Below are 16,827 nucleotides of genomic sequence, written 5' to 3' on the forward strand. Positions count from 1 at the left end.
TGTGTTTAGCTGTAATTTTTCTCTTACTCATTTACTGTACCCACACATATTATATACCGTTTTTCTCGCCATTAAATGGACTTTCTAAAGATATCTAGATATATCATATCTTATAATTTACTATAAACAAATTTATAAAATATGATGAAAAAAATTGAAAAAAACACACTTTTACTAACTTTGACCCCCAAAATCTGTTACACATCCACCAAAAAACACCCATGCTAAATAGTTTCTAAATTTCGTCCTGAGTTTAAAAATACCCAATGTTTATATGTTCTTTGCTTTTTTGCAAGTTATAGGGCAATAAGTACAAGTAGGACTTTTCTATATCCAAACCATTTTTGTTTTCAAAATTAGCCATAGTTACATTGTAACACTATTATCTGTCAGGAATCCCTGAATAACCCTTCACATGTATATATTTATTTAAAGAAGACAACCTAAGGTATTAAACTTGGGGTATTCTGACTCTTTTCATGAAACCATTTTACCACCAATCTATGCCAAAGATTAAAAAAAAAAAGTGGTGATTTTTTGACAAAATAGCAATTTAAGAATACATGTACTGAGAACGTTAAGGGTTACTGCCAAATAACACCCCAATATGTGTTCAGCAACATCTCCTGAGCACAGTGATACCACCCATGAATAGGTTTGTCGTTTTCTCAGGGGGCTAAAAGGCCTTATTTTTAGGGGGCGCATTCCAGTTTTCCAACTTGGAATTTTCACATCTGTCATAATGCACCCATGTCCTATTTGGGACATTTCTGAAGCCAGCCAATGTAATTTACCCCCATCAAACCATATATTTTTGAAAAGTAGACACCCTATGATATTTGAAATGCTGGTATTTTAGCACTTTCCATGCACTAATTCAACCACCAGTCTTTGTCAGACTATTAGGTAGTCATTTATTTGTGTTATTTTTCACACACATTGTACTTTAGGCATGGATTCTCAATTCCTGTTATGTGTAACTGCCAAAAAACATAATTTATGCTTACCTGATAAATTTATTTCTCTTGTAGTGTATTCAGTCCACGGGTCATCCATTACTTATGGTATATATTCCCTTCCCAACAGGAAGTTGCAAGAGGATCACCCAAGCAGAGCTGCTATATAGCTCCTCCCCTCACATGTCATATCCAGTCATTCGACCGAAACAAGACAAGAAAGGAGAAACCATAGGGTGCAGTGGTGACTGGAGTTTTAATTAAAATTTAGATCTGCCTTAAAAAGACAGGGCGGGCCGTGGACTGAATACACTACAAGAGAAATACATTTATCAGGTAAGCATAAATTATGTTTTCTCTTGTTAAGTGTATTCAGTCCACGGATCATCCATTACTTATGGGATACCAATACCAAGGCTAAGTACACGGATGAAGGGAGGGACAAGGCAGGAACTTAAACGGAAGGAACCACTGCCTGTAGAACCTTTCTCCCAAAAACAGCCTCCGAAGAAGCAAAAGTGTCAAATTTGTAAAATTTTGAAAAAGTGTGAAGCGAAGACCAAGTTGCAGCCTTGCAAATCTGTTCAACAGAGGCCTCATTCTTAAAGGCCCAGGTGGAAGCCACAGCTCTAGTGGAATCAGCTGTAATTCTTTCAGGGGGCTGCTGTCCAGCAGTCTCATAGGCTAAACGTATTATGCTACGAAGCCAAAAGGAGAGAGAGGTTGCCGAAGCTTTTTGACCTCTCCTCTGACCAGAGTGCACGACAAACAGGGAAGAAGTTTGACGAAAATCTTTAGTTGCCTGTAAATAGAACTTCAGGGCACGGACTACGTCCAGATTATGCAAAAGTCGTTCCTTCTTTGAAGAAGGATTAGGAAATAATGATGGAACAACAATCTCCTGATTGATATTCCTGTTAGAAACTACCTTAGGTAAAAACCCAGGTTTAGTACGCAGAACTACCTTGTCTGAATGGAAAATCAGATAAGGAGAATCACAATGTAAGGCCGATAACTCAGAGACTCTTCAAGCCGAGGAAATAGCCATCAAAAACAGAACTTTCCAAGATAAAAGCTTAATATCAATGGAATGAAGGGGTTCAAACGGAACCCCTTGAAGAACTTTAAGAACCAAGTTTAAGCTCCACGGAGGAGCAACGGAGGAGCAACAGTCTTAACAGGCTTAATCCTAGCCAAAGCCTGACAAAAAGCCTGGAACTTCTGCCAGACGTTTGTGTAAAAGAATAGACAGAGCAGAAATCTGTCCCTTTAACGAACTAGCAGATAAGCCCTTTTCTAAACCCTCTTGTAGAAAGGACAATATCCTAGGAATCCTAACCCTACTCCATGAGTAACCCTTGGATTCGCACCAATATAAATATTTACGCCATATCTTATGGTAAATTTTTCTGGTAACAGGCTTCCGTGCCTGTATTAAGGTATCAATAACTGACTCCGAGAAGCCACGCTTTGATAGGATCAAGCGTTCAATCTCCATGAAGTCAGCCTCAGAGAAATTAGATTTGGATGTTTGAAAGGACCTTGTATTAGAAGGTCCTGCCTCAGAGGTAGAGACCATGGTGGACAGGACGACATGTCCACTAGGTCTGCATACCAGGTCCTGCAAGGCCACGCAGGCGCTATCAGAATCACCGATGCTCTCTCCTGTTTGATCTTTTCAATCAGTCGAGGTAGCATCGGAAATGGTGGAAACACATAAGCCATGTTGAAAACCCAAGGGGCTGTCAGAGCATCTATCAGCGCAGCTCCCGGGTCCCTGGACCTGGATCCGAAACAAGGAAGCTTGGCGTTCTGGCGAGACGCCATGAGATCCAGATCTGGTTTGCCCCAACGATGAATCAGTTGAGCGAAGACCTCCGGATGAAGTTCCCACTCCCCCGGATGAAAGGTCTGGCGACTTAGAAAATCCGCCTCCGAGTTCTCCACGCCTGGGATGTAGATCGCTGACAGGTGGCAAGAGTGAGACTCTGCCCAGCTAATTATCTTTGAGACTTCCAACATCGCTAGGGAACTCCTGGTTCCCCCTTGATGGTTGATGTAAGCCACAGTCGTGATGTTGTCCGACTGAAATCTGATGAACCTCAGTGTTGCTAACTGAGGCCAAGCTAGAAGAGCATTGAATATTGCTCTCAACTCCAGAATATTTATTGGGAGGAGTTTCTCCTCCTGAGTCCATAATCCCTGAGCCTTCAGGGAGTTCCAGACTGCGCCCCAACCTAGAAGGCTGGCATCTGTTGTTACAATTGTCCAATCTGGCCTGCGAAAGGTCATCCCCTTGGACAGATGGACCCGAGAAAGCCACCAGAGAAGAGAATCTCTGGTCTCTTGATCCAGATTTAGTAGAGGGGACAAATCTGAGTAATCCCCATTCCACTGACTTAGCATGCATAATTGCAGAGGTCTGAGATGCAGGCGCGCAAATGGTACTATGTCCATTAATGCTACCATTAAGCCGATTACTTCCATGCACTGAGCTACTGATGGGCGTGGAATGGAATGAAGGACACGGCAAGCATTTAAGAGTTTTGATAACCTGGCCTCCGTCAGGTAAATTTTCATTTCTACAGAATCTATCAGAGTCCCTAGGAAGGAGACTCTTGTGAGTGGTGATAGAGAACTCTTTTCCACGTTCACCTTCCACCCATGCGACCTCAGAAATGCCAGAACTATCTCTGTATGAGACTTGGCAATTTGAAAACTTGACGCTTGTATCAGAATGTCGTCTAGGTACGGAGCCACCGCTATGCCTCGCGGTCTTAGCACCGCTAGGAGTGAGCCCAGAACCTTTGTAAAAATTCTCGGGGCCGTAGCTAACCCGAAGGGAAGAGCTACAAACTGGTAATGCCTGTTTAGAAAGGCAAATCTTAGGTACCGATAATGATCTTTGTGAATCGGTATATGAAGGTAGGCATCCTTTAAGTCTACTGTGGTCATGTATTGACCCTCTTGGATCATGGGTAGGATGGTTCGAATAGTTTACATTTTGAATGATGGAACTCTTAGGAATTTGTTTAAGATTTTTAGGTCCAAGATTGGTCTGAAGGTTCCCTCTTTCTTGGGAACCACAAACAGATTTGAGTAAAACCCTTGCCCTTGTTCCGTCCGCGGAACTGGGTGGATCACCCCCATTACTAAGAGGTCTTGCACACAGCGTAGAAATTACTCTTTCTTTATTTGGTTTGCTGATAACCTTGAAAGATGAAATCTCCCTTGTGGAGGAGAAGCTTTCAAGTCCAGAAGATATCCCTGAGATATGATCTCCAACGTCCAGGGATCCTGGGCATCTCTTACCCAAGCCTGGGCGAAGAGAGATAGTCTGCCCCCCACTAGATCCGTTTCCGGATCGGGGGCCCTCTCTTCATGCTGTCTTAGGGGCAGAAGTAGGCTTTCTGGCCTGCTTGCCCTTGTCCCAGGGCTGGTTAGCTTTCCAGCCCTGTCTGTAACAAGCAACAGGTCCTTCCTGTTTTGGAGCGGAGGAAGTTGATGCTGCTCCTGCCTTGAAGTTACGAAAGGCACGAAAATTAGACTGTTTGGCCTTTGATTTGGCCCTGTCCTGAGGAAGAGTATGACCCTTACCTCCAGTAATGTCAGCAATAATTTCTTTCAAGCCGGGCCCGAATAAGGTCTGCCCTTTGAAAGGAATATTAAGCAATTTAGATTTAGAAGTCACGTCAGCTGACCAGGATTTAAGCCATAGCGCTCTGCGCGTCTGGATGGCGAATCCGGAGTTCTTAGCCGTTAGTTTGGTTAAATGTACAACGGCATCAGAAACAAATGCATTAGCTAGCTTAAGTGCTTTAAGCTTGGCCATAATCTCATCCAATGGAGCTGTGCGAATGGCCTCTTCCAGAGACTCAAACCAGAATGCCGCAGCAGCAGTGACAGGCGCAATGCATGCAAGGGGCTGTAAGATAAAACCTTGTTGAACAAACATTTTCTTAAGGTAACCTTCTAATTTTTTATCCATTGGATCCGAAAAAGCACAACTATCCTCCACCGGGATAGTGGTACGTTTAGCTAAAGTAGAAACTGCTCCCTCCACCTTAGGGACCGTCTGCCATAAGTCTTGTGTGGTGGCGTCTATTGGAAACATTTTTCTAAATATCGGAGGAGGGGAAAAGGGCACACCGGGTCTATCCCACTCCTTGCTAATAATTTCTGTAAGCCTTTTAGGTATAGGAAAAACGTCAGTACACACCGGTATCGCAAAGTATCTATCCAACCTACAAATTTTCTCTGGAATTGCAACCGTGTTACAATCATTCAGAGCCGCTAATACCTCCCCTAGCAATACACGGAGGTTCTCAAGCTTAAATTTAAAATTAGAAATCTCTGAATCCGGTCTCCCTGGATCAGATCCGTCACCCACAGAATGAAGCTCTCCGTCCTCATGTTCTGCAAATTGTGACGCAGTATCGGACATGGCTCTCACATCATCAGCGCGCTCTGTCCTTAACCCAGAGCTATCGCGCTTGCCTCTTAATTCAGGCAATTTAGATAATACCTCTGTCATAACAGCAGCCATATCTTGCAAAGTGATTTGTATGGGCCTCTCTGATGTACTTGGCGCCACAATATCACGCGCCTCCTGAGCGGGAGGCGAAGGTACTGACACGTGAGGAGAGTTAGTCGGCATAACTTCCCCCTCGTTGTCTGGTGATAATTTCTTTACAGATAAAATTTGACTTTTATTCAAAGTGACATCAATACATTTAGTACACATATTTCTGTGGGGCTCCACATTGGCCTTCAAACATAGTGAACAAACAGATTCATCTGTGTCAGACATGTTTAAACAGACTAGCAATGAGACTAGCAAGCTTGGAAAATCCTTTCAAATAAGTTTACAAGCAATATAAAAAAACGCTACTGCGCCTTTAAGAAGCACAAAAAATCGTCACAGTTGAAATAACAATGAACCAAATCAGTTATAGCAACCAAATTTTCACAGTAAATGTATTAAGTTAGCAAAGCATTGCACCCACTAGCAAATGGATGATTAACCCCTTAATACCCAAAAACGGATAATCAATTTAACAATTAACGTTTTTATCACAGTCAAACACACTGTCACAGGTCTGCTGTGACTGATTACCTCCCTCAAAATGAACTTTGAAGACCCCTGAGCTCTCTAGAGATGTCCTGGATCAAGGAGGAAGAAGCAGGAAGACTGTAACTGAATTTTTACTGCGCAAAAAAGCGCTAAAATAGGCCCCTCCCACTCATATTACAACAGTGGGAAACCTCAGTTAACCGTTTCTATGTAGAAATAAACGACAGCCATGTGGAAAATCATGCCCCAAAAGATTTATCACCAAAGTACCTCACAAAAAACGAATAACATGCCAGTAAATGTTTTAAACATGCACTTTAAAAGTTAGGTAGTGTTATTAATAAGCCTGCTACCAGTCGCTTCTACTGCAGTTAAGGCTCATACATTACTTCAGTACTAACAGTATTTTCTTAGTCAAATTCCATTCCTTAGAAAATTAATTATTGTACATACATTCATCAGCCTGATACCAGTCGCTACTGCATTTAAGGCTGTACTTACATTACATTGGTATCGGCAGTATTTTCTTAGTCAATTCCATTCCTTAGAAAAATAATTTACTGCACATACCTTGTTTGCAGGATTCCCCACACGCTATTCCCTTTCTGAAAGTTACCCCACTGCTCAGAATGTGCGAGAACAGCCAGTGGATCTTAGTTACTTCTGCTAAGATCATAGAAAACGCAGGCAGATTCTTCTTCCAAATACTGCCTGAGAACAAACAGCACGCTCCGGTGCCATTTAAAATAACAATCTTTTGATTGAAGAAATAAACTAAGTATAAAAAACACCACAGACCTCTCACAACGTCCTATCTAGTTGAGTTGCAAGAGAATGACTGGATAAGACATGTGAGGGGAGGAGCTATATAGCAGCTCTGCTTGGGTGATCCTCTTGCAACTTCCTGTTGGGAAGGGAATATATCCCATAAGTAATGGATGACCGGTGGACTGAATACACTTAACAAGAGAAAACACCTCAATATGTGTTCAACAACATCTCCTGAGTAAAGTGATACCACCCATGAATAGGTACTGAGCTACAGATGGCCGAGGAATGGAATGAAGAACTCGGCAATTAGTTAAAAGTTTCAACTTTCTGACCTACGTCAGAAATATTTTCATTTCTACCGAATCTATTAGTGTTCCTAGGAAGGGAACCCTTGTGAGTGGGGACAGAGAACTCTTTTTGATGTTCACCTTCCACCCGTGAGACCTCAGAAAGGCCAATACAATCTCCGTGTGAGCCTTGGCTCTGTGAAAGGACGGCGCCTGAATTAAGATGTCGTCCAAATAAGGCACCACTGCTATGCCCCGCTGTCTTAGAATCGCCAGAAGGGACCCTAGCACCTTTGTGAAAATTCTGCGAACAGTGGCTAAACCGAATGGAAGAGCCACGAACTGGTAATGCTTGTCTAGAAAAGCGAACCTGAGGAACTGATGATCATCTTTGTGGATAGGAATATGCAGGTATGCATCCTTTAGATCCACGGTAGTCATATATTGACCTTCCTGGATCATAGGTAAGATTGTCCGAATGGTCTCCATCTTGAATGATGGGACTCTGAGGAATCTGTTTAGAATTTTTAGATCCAGGATTGGTCTGAAAGTTCCTTCTTTTTTGGGAACCACAAACAGGTTTGAGTAAAAACCCAGTCCTTGTTCTACAATTGGAACTGGGTATATCACTCCCATCGTATGTAGATCTTCTACACAGCGTAAGAACGCCTCTTTCTTTGTCTGGTCTGTAGACAGACGAGAAATGTGGAACCTTCCCCTTGGAGGGAAGTCCTTGAATTCTAGAAGATATCCCTGGGAAACAATCTCTAATGCCCAGGGATCGTGAACATCTCTTGCCCAGGCCTGAGCGAAGAGAGAAAGTCTGCCCCCTACTAGATCCGGTCCCGGATCGGGGGCTACCCCTTCATGATGTCTTGGTAGCAGCTGCAGGCTTTTTGGCCTGTTTACCCTTGTTCCAGCCCTGGTAAGGCTTCCAGGTTGCCTTGGGCTGTGAAGCGTTACCCTCTTGCTTTGCAGCTGTAGATGCTGAAGCGGGACCGCTCCTGAAATTACGAAAGGAACGAAAATTAGCTTTGTTTTTAGACTTAAAGGGCTTGTCCTGAGGGAGAGCATGGCCCTTTACCCCGGTGATTTCTGAAATAATCTCTTTCAATTCTGGCCCGAAAAGAGTCTTTCCTTTGAAAGGGATATTTAATCATTTGGATTTTGACGACACATCGGCTGACCATGACTTGAGCCAAAGCGCTCTGCGCGCCATAATGGCGAAACCTGAATCCTCCAGTGCCTCAAACCAGAAAGCCGCTGCAGTAGTTACAGGAATAATGCAGGCAATAGGTTGGAGAAGAAAACCTTGTTGAACAAAAACCTTCTAACTTTTTATCCATAGGATCTTTAAAAGGACAACTGTCTTCAATTGGTATGGTTGTGCGTTTAGCAAGCGAAGAAACAGCCCCCTCTACCTTAGGGACCGTCTGCCATGAGTCCTGGGGTCAGTTATGGGGAACATTTTCTTAAAAATAGGGGGGGGGACAAAAGGGACACCTGGTCTATCCCACTCCCTAGTAACAATATCCGCAACCCTCTTAGGGATCAAAAACGCATCAGTGTATACAGGGACCTCTAGGTACTTGTCCATTTTACACAATTTCTCTGGGACCACCAGAGGGTCACAATCATCCAGAGTAGCTAATACCTCCCTGAGCAATAAGAGGAGGTGTTCCAATTTAAATTTAAACGCTAATGAATCTGACTCTGCCTGATGAGAAACCTTTCCTGAATCGGAAATTTCTCCCTCAGACATCAAGTCCCTCACTCCCACTTCAGAGCGTTGTGAGGGTACATCAGATAAGGCTACCAAAGCTTCAGATTGCTCATAATCTGTTCTTAAAACAGAGCTATCACACTTTGCAGGAAAAACTGGCAGTTTAGATAGGAAGGCCGCAAGGGAGTTATCCATGACTGCCGCTAGTTGTTGCAATGTAATAGGGGCAGACGCACTAGAGGTACTAGGCATCGCTTGAGCGGGCGTAACTGGTTGTGACACATGGGGAGAGGTAGACGGACTATCCTCATTACCTTCAGTCTGAAAATCATCTAGGGCCACATTTTTAAGTGCAACAATATGATCTTTAAAGTGTATAGACACATTAGTGCAATTGGGACACATTCTGAGAGGGGGTTCCACCATGGCTTCTAAACACATTGAACAAGGACTTTCCTTGGTCTCAGACATGTTTAACAGACTAGCAATATGTACAAACAGGCTTAGAAATCACTTTAAACAAATAAAATACACAATTTGAAAAAACGTTACTGTGCCTTTAAGAGATAAAAAGAGCACACAATTTTACAAAACAGTGAAAAATGCAGCAATCCTTTTGAAATTTTCACAGTATGTACCTAAAGCCTTAATAAGATTGCATCACAAGTTGCAAAACGATTAACCCCTTAATGCCAAACCGGAGCAGCTTAAAGCCAATAACCGGTTAAATTGCTACAGCACCTTGCCACAGCTTACTGCTGTGGCCCTACCTGCCCTTAGGGATCAGTTTTGGGGGAATGAAGCTTCTTTTAGGCCCTCAAACAGCAGCAGGACCCTCCATGTGAAGCAGCATGAACTTGTCTTTCAATTCTAACTGCGCATCTGAGGCGCAAAATTAGGCCCCTCCCACTCCACTCCGGAGCTATGATGCTTACCAAAATCACTTCTAAGTGAATAAATTTAAGCCATGTGGGTAATAACCCCAGAAAAAAAAACAAAGTGCTTTAAAAGTGTCTCCCAACGAGTATTTCTTAAGTAAAATAATCGATTGCCCTAAGTTAGTGTCAACCAGTATAATTAGCCCTGTTATGTAAGCATTCAATTCTTTACTAAGTCTCATAACATAGCTTAACCTCCCCACATGGGGATATTGTCAGTCTTGTCTAGAAATAAATGACTGAACATACCTCATTGCAGTCAAGCCTGCAAACTGTTCCCCCCAACTGAAGTTTTCTGGCACTCCTCAGTCCTGTGTGGGAACAGCAATGGATTTTAGTTACAACATGCTAAAATCATCTTCCTCTCAGCATAATTCTTCATCTTTTTTCTGCCAGAGAGTAAATAGTACAAACCGGTACCATTTAAAAATAACAAACTTTTGATTGAAGATAATAAAACTACAATTCTAACACCACATTCACTTTACCCTCCCGTAGAGAGACCCTAGTGCTTAGAGCTGGCAAAGAGAATGACTGGGGGGTGGATCTAGAGGGGGAGCTATATGGACAGCTCTGCTGTGTGCTCTCTTTGCCACTTCCTGTAGGGAATGAGAATATCCCACAAGTAAAGGATGAATCCGTGGACTGGATACAAAAAGAGCACTGAATTACTGACTCAAGGCATGTATACAAACAATATATAACAACTTTACTTAAAAAGTGCCCAATCCATAGCTGAGAGTGTGTTATATAATACAAGTATACACTTACTGTGTAAGACACCCATCCACATATAGCAGACAGCCAAACCAGTACTGAAACATAGCAGAGGTAATAGTAGAGGAGTATAATGTCGATCTGTAAAGGGAGGCAGCAGATGAATCACTGTGACCGAATTTACAGAGAGACCTAGAATAGATTTCCCATAAGGGAAAACATGATATCATTAGGCAATACTCCCCTCACATCCCTCAAACACTGTACTTAGAGAGAAACTGGGCTTCAATATGCTTATAAGAGCCTTTCACAGAAGAAATCAAGCACATCATGCTTCACCACCTCCTAAGGAGGCAAAGTTTGTAAAACGGAGGTATAAGTGAGGTGTATTTTATAGGCATTTGAGGTTTGGGAAACTTTGTCCCCTTCTGGTAGGAATTACCCTCTTGGTCGTAAACGACCGTTTTTTCTAGGACGTACCTTGTAAGTCCTCGGTCCTTAATGGGTTAAAGGGATATTAGACATTCTAAGTGTAGCCCCTGCCCTCGGTGTGATGAGAGCTGACATGTTGGCAACTTAGGTTACATTCTGACTGTTCTGGGCATGAGCAAATCTGACTCCCTGTTATTTAGTCAATTCACCTTTATAGTAAACCAGCTCATGTTACTCTAGAAGTTTTATGCCATCAGGTTAAGATAAACCTTCCTGCAGACTCCTTGTAGGGCTGAGACAGAAAACAATGAACACTCCACAAATATAGTATACAAAAAATGAATGAAAGATTAAATCCATTTAAAATGATGACAAATACATATTGAAATTATTACTATTAAAAGGAAATTAAACCCAAAAATTTTCTTTCATGATTTAAGTAGAACATAAAATTTTAAACAAATTTCCAGTTTACTTCTATTATTGAATTTTCTTCATTCTCTTGGTATCATTTGTTGAAGCAGCAGTAATGCACTACTGGTTTCTAGCTGAACACATGCGTGATCCAATGACAATCGGTATATATATGCGGCCACCAATCAGCAGCTAGTACCTAGATTCTTTGCTGCCCCTGAGCTTTCCTAGATAAACCTTTCAGCAATGGATAGCAAGAGAAGGAAGCAAATTAAATAATATAAGTAAATTGGAAAGTTGTTTAGCCCCTTAGTGATCAGACCGTTTTTCAATTTTCTTACCGTTAAGGACCAGAGCTGTTTTTACATTTCTGCTGTGTTTGTGTTTAGCTGTAATTTTCCTCTTACTCATTTACTGTAGCCACACATATTATATACAGTTTTCTCGCTACTAAATGGACTTTCTAAAGATACCATTATTTTCATCATATCATATAATTTACTATAAAAAAAATACACCCATGCTAAATAGTTTCTAAATTTTGTCCTGCGTTTAGAAATACCCCATTTTTACCCCCTTAACGGACTGGGAATTTCAGACTAAAACTTTCTCAAAAGACCAGAGTATTTTTAGAATGTTTGCTATCATTCCATTTAAACAGAAATAGAGCCTTTTATTTTACATTTACACATCAAAACTATATATTTTTTTTAGTAGACAACCCAAAGTATTGATCTAGGCCCATTTTTGTATATTTCATGCCACCAATCCACTGCCAAATGCGGTCAAATAAAAAAAACTTAACTTTTTCACAAACTTTAGGTTTCTCACTGAAATGATTTACAAACAGCTTGTACAATCATGGCACAAATGGTTGTAAATGCTTTTCTGGGATCTCTTCATTGGTTACTGTCCAGAGGGTATTGCACGATGCCTCAATATCGAGGCATCACTGCAATACCCTGAGAGCGTCTGGAAGTGATTGCAATTGCTTCCAACGCTCATTTTGACCAAGGACATACTAGATACGTCCACGGTCGTTACGTGCCGTTTCTTGGGATGTATCTAGAACATCCTTGGTCGTTAAGGGGTTAAAATTGTATACTCTGTCTAAATCATGAATATCTAATTATGATTTTACTGTCCCTTTAAATATAAGCCACTGCTTAGTGCTTTTTTATTCCAAAAATGAAAAAAGAGTGTTTAAAGGGACAGTCTATAATAGAATTGTTATTGTTTTAAAAGATAATCCCTTTATTACCCATTCCTCCGTTTTGCACAACCAACACAGTTATATTAATATACTTTTAACCTCTGCGATTACCTTGTATCTAAGCATCTTCTGACAGCCCCCTGATCATATGACTGTGACTATTTCAAATCTATTGAGTTGCATTTAGTACTGTGTTGTGCTAACTCAAATAACTTTGCGGGCGTGAACACATTGTTATCAATATGGCCCACATGAACTATCAGTCTCATGTTGAGAAAAGCAAATACAAAGCATGTGATTAAGAGGCAGTCAATAGAGCCTTTGAAGAAGGCAGAAATTTAGAGGTTTAAATTTTATAAAGTATATTAATATAACAATGTTGGTTGTGCAAATCTGGGGAATGGGTAGTAAAGGCATTATCTATCTTTTTAAACAATAACCATTTTAGTGTTGACTGTCCCATTAACATCCCTTTAAGTCACAGGATAAAAATAAAATGTGTGATTACATGTTATCTAAACATCAGTAAAACATTAAAAGACACAAGCAAACATAGCCTTATCTCCCCTATAAAAAAATAGTATCCGGACATAATATATTACAACAATAGCCACAATATATCGCCTGGCGTCACATTTAGGGTTAACATAATATGGTCTGTGCTACTGTTCTATCAACAGTTATATTTTGGCCCTAAAACAATGTTGATCCGGTAATACTGTGGATTGAACCATAAAAACACAGACAAATTCATAAAGCCACTCTATACTATATTATGTAAATCATCATTTTAGCTTAAAATGTTAAATGGCATATATTCTATTTTTTCACACCGTACAGGAGAAGCATTTATCAAATTTAAAAGGCATAAATAAAAACGCATTTTGTTTATTGTGCTAAGAAATTCATAAATTAATCAAGAATGAAAATGTTCTTATCTATGGATTTCAAACCCCTTTTAATAGAACAGCTCTCACAACTAAGGGCAGCACAATAATGGTCTTAAAAGGGATAATCTACTCCAGAATATTTATTGTTTAAAAAGATAGATAATCCCTTTATTACCCATTCCCCAGTTTTGCATAACCAACACGTTTATATTAATATACTTTTTACCTCTGAGATTACCTTGTATATAAGCCTCTGCAGACTGCCTCCTTATCTCAGTTCTTTCGACAGACTTGCATTTTAGCCAATCAGTGCTGACTATCTATATGGCACATGTCTGTCACACACTATCTGTGAAAAACTGTCAAAATGCATTCAGATAAGAGGTGGCCTTCAAAAGGTACAGAAATTAGCATATAAGCCTATCCTATGTTTATCTTTCAACAAAGAATACCAAGAGAACAAAACAAATTTGATAAAAGTAAATTGGAAAATTGTTTAAAATTGCATCTCTTATCTGAAACATGAAAGTTTAATTTTCACTAGACTGTCCCTTTAAAAAGGACAAGAGCAATTACATAAAATCTAACAGATGGTTTTAAAGGGACAGTATACTGTAAAATAGTTTTTCCCGCAATGTGTTTACAATTGCTTTTTTTTTTTTTTTTTTTTTTACAACGGCAGAGTAAAAAATGTATGAAAATTAGCTTTTTAAGGTTTATTTGTGTCCGATTTTGTGTTTTGAAGCCACAACCTAATAAAATGGGTTGAGCTTGTGGGTATAATCAGATCTCATTACTTTATCACATTGTGCACATATACCTGCTTCTTTATCTTATATCTGTCCATAAAACAATCACCAGTACTTGGAGAGAACAATGGAAAATCAACATTTTATTACCTTATCTCTGCTATATCCCACTGGGAGTGTAATATCTTCTGCCGGCTGTGTTTACAAAGCTTATCTATAGCTTGGACCTGCGGCCACAAACTTTCAGCATAGGTGGGGATACTACATGCTAAATCAACTATTTCAAATGCCAATATAAGGGTAAAGGAGCTACTTGAAAACAAATTAATACACTCCTGCAGGTAAAGTGGATCATTGGGAATAAATTAAAGGTGAGACATTTTTTGAGTAAACTGTCCCTTTAAGATACCGTATAATCCAATGGAAAAAAATATTCTCTGATTAAACTCTAAACTGCAAATTAGTGCCTTTTAAATATAATTACAATCATTTTACAAAATATTTGCATTTGTTAAAATTGTCTCTTAAAAACTAATTTTATTATTATTTTTCATGGGAATATGTGGAACTTTCACAATGTGTTCAGGGAAAAAAAGACTTTAACTACCTTTTCATTCAGCATATTTATTTCCAAACATCAGGGAGGGTGTGAAAGAAAGATGAATTTGTGATAGATGCAGTGAAGCAAATAATGAATGACTTATAAGTGTATGTTGTTCCATGTTACAATGTGATACTTTATTGCTAATTAGACTAATCATAGCTTGTCTAACTGTATGTCATAAACCCCAAAGAATTATGTTGGCACAAGGAGACATGAAAGTAAAAAATAAAAACTTTCATGGCTCATCTAGAACATCCTATTGTAAGACTTTTCAATATACTTCTATTCTAATGCGATAAGTCTAATATACTTTGTTCTCTTGGTATACTTTGTTGAAAAGCATACCTAGATAAACTCAAGGGCAGTGTTGTACTACTGGGAGCTAGCTGCTGATTGGTGGCTGCACATATATGTCTCTTGTTATTGGCTCATCAGATGTGTTCAGCTAGCTCCCAGTAGTGCATTGCTGCTCTCAAGACAATTGTATCTATGTGTTTAACCCCTTTGCTGTTGTTACTCACAATTATATGAAAGCAACAGTGTAATATATTATATGCTCTTACATGTTAGAGCATTTTCTTTTTGCCTCTTTATGTCCCATTAAAAGAACATTAAACACACTTGGTTTTGTGTAAAATTGTGCTTGTTCTACGCTCCCTAGAGAGGTGAAAAGGCCAATTCTGTAGCTTCCTAAATAACCTATTTAATAAAAACAGGAGACAACATGAGTGAAGTGATACCTTTATAATGGTTAAATGAATCATTTCGGTTTAAACATTTTAAGGCCCCTGAAGTTATTTTGTTACATTACCAATAGTGGAGAAGAAAACATATTTCCTAGTTGGCATCAGCAAATTTAGTTTCACTTCATCACCTGACTAAAACCATCCAATAGCACTTTCAGAGTGAACAACAGTGAACTTACCCCATAGTTATAGTAGCTAAACATAGCTTACAAACTAATTGCCATGCACGTGAAAAAAAAGTATTTAAATTTGCCGACATGTATATTGCCTAAACAAAAGCTGTTTAAATTTAACCATACAAATATATTTTGAGTGCTTCCTACTGATATTTATTGGATGATAAGCACTTCCTGCTAATGAACACTAATTATTAAAATGAACCCAAGTTTCTATTTCAAATTTACAGCTGTTCAATAAAAGAAATTGAACGGGTTTCATTTGGATGATGGAAATTGGAAGCACAATGTTTCTTTAATAGACAAGAAGACAATTGAGGAAGCCAGAGAAGTGTTTTGTAAATAAAAGTATTGTAGTCATTGCTCTCTAGCATCTGGAATGTGTCAAATCCTGGTCTATTAAGATAGTTAATTGTTGTTGGAAACCACTGATATATGACCTAGACCTCCGTTTCAGACTTAAAGGGACAGTAAACACTTTCAGATTATGATATAAAATGCTTAATTAAAGGGACACTAAACCCAAAAATATACTTTCATGATTCAAGTAGAGAATACAATTTTAAACAATATTCCAATTTACTTCTATTTTCTAATTTGCTTCATTCTTTAGATATGCTTTGTTGAAGAAATAGCAATGCACATGGATGAGCCAATCACACGAGGCATCTATGTGCAGCAACCAATCAGCAGCTACTGAGCCTATCTAGATATGCTTTTCAGCCATGTATATCAAGAGAATGAAGCAAATTAGATAATAGAAGTAAATTAGAAAGTTGTTTAAAATTGCATGCTCTATTTAAATCATGAAAGAAAAAAAATGGGTTTCATGTTCCTTTAAGCATAATAAAACAACTTTGCAGTGTACTTTAAGTATTTAATTTCCCCCTTTTCCTGTAATATAAGTTTCAACAGTTAGGATTTTTCTTTGTCTACAGACCAAAGTCTGGATTGGGTCTTCAAAATAAGGAAAGTGGTGGGTGGAGTTTAGACATTGAAAAACAATTGCAGAAAACAAGATCTTAATCTGTTCTTATAACATTATATATCTAATAAATAATGTAATTCCAAGCTGTTTACTATCCCTTTAAAGCAAATATCTTCCATATATAGATTCCCATAGTGCTTCCGAGCCAA

General features: G+C 39.4%; 1 protein-coding gene across 2 annotated transcripts in view; it reads right to left on the reverse strand.

Moving 5' to 3' along the window:
• The window catches only part of HACE1 (HECT domain and ankyrin repeat containing E3 ubiquitin protein ligase 1), a 338,264-nt gene that overhangs the window by 162,721 nt on the left and 158,716 nt on the right, over window positions 1–16,827 (reverse strand). The window lies entirely within an intron of this gene.

This window comes from Bombina bombina, chromosome 4 (genome assembly GCF_027579735.1).
Source record: "Bombina bombina isolate aBomBom1 chromosome 4, aBomBom1.pri, whole genome shotgun sequence".
Lineage (NCBI taxonomy): Eukaryota > Metazoa > Chordata > Amphibia > Anura > Bombinatoridae > Bombina > Bombina bombina.